Below are 6,000 nucleotides of genomic sequence, written 5' to 3' on the forward strand. Positions count from 1 at the left end.
CAAAAAACATTTACACCATAAAAAATTTACACCATCTTCCCGAGGAGAACCCTGAGGTGATGCGAAGCATTGCGGATTTTCGTTTATTATCACTTGCGTTGGTTACTCACAGCGCGTGAACGTTGTTGGAAACTCCGCGATGTTTCGCATAACCTCAGGGTTCCCCATCTGACAAACGGCTCTGTTAACTGGTTGGCTGATGCTGGCGGAACTTGTGTCAGCCAATCCGCTAGCAGGACTGTCGGTACTCATCAGACGCCGGAGCGAGACTCATCCGACGAAGCAACTGAGGCAGCGGCGCGTGCACGCGGTTACATATAGCGCTGGCGTGGAGAGGAGGACGGAGGGAGAGGCACGAATCCGCGCGCTATTGCGCAGCTTGCGTGGAGAGGAGGACGGAGGTAGCAGAGCGCTATCGCACAGCTGGCGTAGAGAGGAGGACGGAGGGAGTAGCGCGCTATCGCCAAGCTGGCGTGGAGAGGGGGATGAGAAGGAGAGGTGCGCACGCCAACGGACAACGTACAATGTACAACGGACATAGCCCCGAGCAAAAGATGCTTTGCATCTAAAAATCAAAGCAGAGGTTTTAACCGACCAACTAAAGTAACTCTGAACGCTGGCCGTCTGCGTTCGGGCGGCCTCTCTCAGGTATTTTCCATACGGCACATGATGAACTCATGCCCAACAATGACGAAATTCTTGTCTTTGTCAACACGACGCGTGCAATACAGAAGGTCCAGGCAGTCCCGTCGACCCACCGACCGCGCCGTGACAAACTGCATGCGGACTCTGTCCTTCGAGCAGTGCAGCATCCCGAGACACTGCTGCGCACCCAGCCCTATTCATAGCCCGTAACACTTCGAATGACCTCACAGGGAGCGCAACTTCCCCGTCGGCACCCCAAGCCAGACAGTTCCAGGCCCTTTTCACCCATCTATCCGCCGCCCCCTAAAACCTCAAGGCATACCATAGCAACACACCCGCGCCTCGCGCGCACTAAGGCCTTAATTACCCATAACAATATACAGATACGGTGGTTTCACAAGAACTTGGAGACCGCTCGGACCTCGGACATCCTTTCCCGGCAGGGAACAATTCTATCGGCCAGACGCGCATCCTGGCCTTCCCACAGAATCGATGAAATGTGGGAAGCATTCTCGCGGCTGTGCTATTCAACCGTCGAACGCCGTGTAAGCTCCGCCAGCATGAAAGCAAGCACGAGCTGCGGCCCACTGCGTGGTTATTCTTCTGCCTTCGACTTTTGAGGAAGCACGTTCCACTGAAAGGCGCGGGCAAACTGGCCAGCTTGTAGGAAGAAAAACACGGTAGCGACTTGTCAATTTTTGTACTCGAGCATTGGCATCAACAACAGGCAAATCCTAGCAATGTGACATTTGCAGAAAGAACGCCGTTCCTACCGTTCCTTCATAAACCTAACGAGTTACCGTTACAATTCCTCCGTTCCTCCAAAAAGAACTAGTTCCGGGAACGCCGTTCCTTTGAACGCCGTTCCGTACAGCACTGCATGGAAGAAATATGCTGCCTTTACGGCTTTAGAAATAAGTACCCTCGTTGCGGAGAAATGCGGGTCTCAGGGTAATTTCACGCACTGTTCGGAACGTTGCTGTTTTTTCCTACAGCCGCGCTCCAACTCCTTTGGAACAAAAATGCAAGGAAACCTTCCGTCTATGGGGACACGTCACTACCTGATAATCGATCTCGAACTGGAACACCTCGAGTGGTGGTGTCTTATTGTTGCAGCTTACCCACACATATAAACTCTCGCTGAATATCAGAAATGAAAATGCTTGGTTGTGCCCATTCATGTTGACTTATAGAGCATAGCGGGAAAGAAAAAAAAACCCTACAACAAATAGCCAATCAGAAATGGTTTAAAAGGGGAGCCTACGCATATACAGTGGAATATCGTTTATACGATTCTGCATAATACGCTTTTCTGCTTAATGCGGTTTTTCTTCATTCCCAACCGACTTCGCATAAAAATAATGCATCGCCGTGCGTTTATTAGGGTCAGAGTTTTGCGAAAGTAGATGAGACGACTGTGAAAGTTGAAATTGGTCGATATTTCTTGAAATCATACTTTATATACCAGCTCAAAGCTTGTTCTAACAGGCCATTATCTCCACTTTGCAGAGCCGCGGAGGCCTAACCACGGAATTGTACTCGTTAGACGTGGACATTTTGTCACAAGGGCTTGTCTGTGTGGATGGCGACCTGGCAAACTGCCAATCGCGCACCCTGCAAGACAATATTGCGGAGTCCTGCGTTGTCTATTGGCGAGCGTAAAAAATGGCGGCTCGGGACAATATTCGGGCTGCTAAACGTGCGCACAAACACGTCGAAAAGCACATTTCCCATGCTCGCTAAACAGCCCTGTAGCCAGTTATGCTCTTGGCTTTATCGATGAAAACATTCCAACGTATACGAACAATTTTATGAACCTTGATAACCACACCAAACTCACTTAATCAGTATCCAACGGTTGCTCTCTAGAAGCGCGTTAGTATAGTTAACACTGCAAAATAATTTCGAAATAAAATTACCACCCCGCGAAACAGTCGGGTAATGTTAGAAGTGTCCGTGTTCTGCTCCTCCACCATTCAGGAGATGCCCAAGGACAGAGCTCTCCCTATCAAAGAGCTTTTCATGGCGTTGAGAAATTTGAGTTTGTCTTACTTTCATGGCGGCGATTGCACCGCGCAAATTTAGCTTTACACACACTGGGCGTTAAAGCTCGGCAGCTGCTTTCCTTGTGCAACCATATCTGGCAGTATGGGCACCTTGAGGTGAACTCCAGGATTCCCGTATCGCGGCAGTCCTTAGGTCCAATAGGCCGGCGAGGGTCATACATTCGTTCCAGCATAGATTCTTTGGTAATTTGATCAAGAAGGTAGGTCGGAACCGTTTATATAAAGCCTTTGGAACGGAAACGCTTTTGTTTAGCAAATTTCAGGTTTGTAGGAGAACACGAAGCAGCACAGATTCTGTAGTATCCTTTGTGTCACATGCCACCCGAAAAAAAGCGGCTTGAAATATTGATATATTCCCTTTTTGCCGTCTGACAGCTTTGCTCATGAGGCTGTTCGAAGCGAGATAACCTGAATAGGGTTCCGAGGACGCATCTTCAAGTGGCTTTGTGACTTCCTACAACATTCGTACATTTATATAGGCACAATTAAACCCGAAATGACAAGCACCCTGTCCAGGACAATGTGTTGAATCTGACGGTTTTCATCATATGCCTCGTATGCCTTCCAGGTTTCTTCCCAAATGTACACTTCTTTTTGGTCATCCCAGACGAGATTTGTATCTGGGAATTTTTATCTAGCCAGAAACGCAGTGGAAACTCGCGTTGTGTAGGGCTCTAGTTATTTAGTAACAGTAGTTTTCGTCTTCACAGAAACCATAGCAAGCAGAAAAAACAGACAACCACTAGCACCACAATCCCGGAAAAAGCTCTGGGAATGCTGAAACATCTCAGGATCTTTGAATATTTTCCTATGAGAAGTGGGTAGCATTTGCGCTTATATTCGTTATCCCTTACATTAACGCTGGCTGCAAGTGTTATTTTAGGCGTATGTTGCCTTATTTCTTATGTGAGTGATGCCTGGCGTCAATGAACCGAAAGGTTTATGCGTAATATTTCAACACTCGGCGGCTTGGGTTTTGTGTATTCGAAAATAGGAAACACGTTTTTTTTCTTTCTCGCTCATTCTGCGTACGCTCAGTTGTTTTTTGGGCTACGTCGAGATTCTCTCCTCAGCTCTGTGTACTTTCATGGCCTGTACATTGCCCTCTTTCTGGGAATAATGAGCCAGAGCTTGCCAGTCCATGAACTGCCTTCTACAAATATAAAGGTCAGACTCAGTGCTGGCAACACCTCCAGGTGTCCGCCTATGTATTCTTATTTGTACTTCGACGGTTAAAACTTCTCTGGTAGCTTGGTGCTTTCCATTTGCTGTGCTCCAGCCACAGAAGTAGCCCCTATTGTGTCTCCCCATTCGATGCCAGGCACACGTTTAGAAACCATCTCAATATCGCATGAAGAGGCTTGCTTTAAAAAACGACCACTCAAGCCATCTGTGCCGCAGTGGGAACTCGAGTCGTTGAGTGTTCTTGTTATTTAGTAACAATAATTTTGGTCTTCACAGAAACCATTGCAGGTGGGCATATACGACCTGCACCTACAACGAACGCTAAGCACTTTCACGTTTGAGCAACACATAAATACTCACTAATGGAAACGTTTACGTTACAAAGATCAATTTTACTGTGGGCACAAAGTAAATATACATAATTATTTTCTTCATCCAAAATTTATATTCGAAGTTTGATTATACTACGCAATAAACACAACATTCACAAAGTAGAGGTACATGCCGATTGGCATGGTCAAATTAACAGTAATGGTAATTTAAAACGGTGGAGAAGGCAGGACAAAACAAGGGCTCCACTCGAAATGTGTACTCGTAACGTCGCAGATATGCAAAAGTTGACGCACATTGAAGAACGCCGGGTGTAAAAGAGCTCGATTTAGAGACATAAATTGCAGAAGGGTTTGTTGAAGGGCTAGTTGGTACGTGGCACTTTTGGGAGAAACAGTTTATTTCCGCATGGCTGGTTTGTGTGTGCTCCTGTTCTAAGAATCCACCATCACGCTGCGGAATAACCAAGCATGCGTTGTACTGGAACTCTTACGTTTCAAATTCACTTTGGTAAATTTTGCGAAGTGAGCACCTTGCCCAACAAATATCCCGATTCATGGTCAATATTCGAAGCGTGTATGTGCCGGAAGAGAGGAACAAACGGACTTTTGTTGTGCCTTGCCAACTGGAGGAAGGTAGCATAGATGGTGTAGCACTTGGCTACTACTGGGCAGTTCAGTGGAACCAACTGTACAGATTGCGGTATCTAAGGCTTTCGCCGTAAAAAATGGCAAAGATGAGAAAGAATGCCATACAGTAAGATGCGCTCTTGTTTGTCTTCTGTTTTTGTGGTAGTCCAGTGCGCTGTACAGGGATACGCCCTTTTTCTGTTATCGTCGTGTGTAGAATGGGGTTTCACGCCTTTAAATGCTCTGATCGAAATTGGTAATTCTAAGCTTCTTTGATATTTAACTAAAAGTGTATAAAATAGGAAAACGCCACTTATAGTGTGGCAAAGATTAGAAAAGGTTTCCTATGTTTACTGCATTAAAATCATTCTTAAAAAGTCTTCCCTGATTTTTGGTTTCCACAAAAATGTCATTCACGTCGGAATAAGCTCCACCAAATTGGAAACAACTTTCTCGTCCATGGACAGGAGACGGCCACAGTTTACACATTCGGAATCAATGCAGCCACATTCGCAAATTAGGGCGTTTGGCACAGAAAAAGTACTTTGTTGTAATTCTGAAAGTACAAAAGGGTAAAATTAATAACATCACATGTTTCTCCTACACAAGAAATACTATCGAAGACAAAGAATCAATGTAATGGCGGCACTCAAAAGGGAGCGATTATCTCCTGCTTCTCGCGACACGCGATGTGCTAAAGCTGTGATCCCCTTTCAACAGCCCATGCTATAGATAACCCATTTACGTTTTTGGCCAAACCCAATTGGACGAATTCGGCAGATTATTCTCACCATCAATAGGCAAGCTTGACACAACACCAGATAACTTTTAATAAAAAGATGGCGTTGAACGAGCAGCCAAGCATACAACGACAACTTCTGCACCAATTTTACGCTCTCTGTTTCCGCAGAAACAACACCACTGCCACCGCTCCTGCCCCACACGTCGATTCGTGAGGAGGCGAGAAAACCGCCGGGAAGCGTCGCATATTGGGCGGCAGAGGCGGCTCCCTTTCAGCCCCGTGGGCAATTTGCACGGAGCCTCCCCGTTTGGCCAGAACAGCAGCATCAATCCCGGAGGGAGCATAGATTCCGCCGTGCAAGACGACAAGAATGCGCCAAGGCAAAAATACTGAAAACTTGAAC

Source organism: Haemaphysalis longicornis, unplaced genomic scaffold (assembly GCF_048455015.1).
Source record: "Haemaphysalis longicornis isolate Haplotype H1 unplaced genomic scaffold, Haemaphysalis longicornis Haplotype H1 scaffold_4, whole genome shotgun sequence".
Classification (NCBI taxonomy): domain Eukaryota; kingdom Metazoa; phylum Arthropoda; class Arachnida; order Ixodida; family Ixodidae; genus Haemaphysalis; species Haemaphysalis longicornis.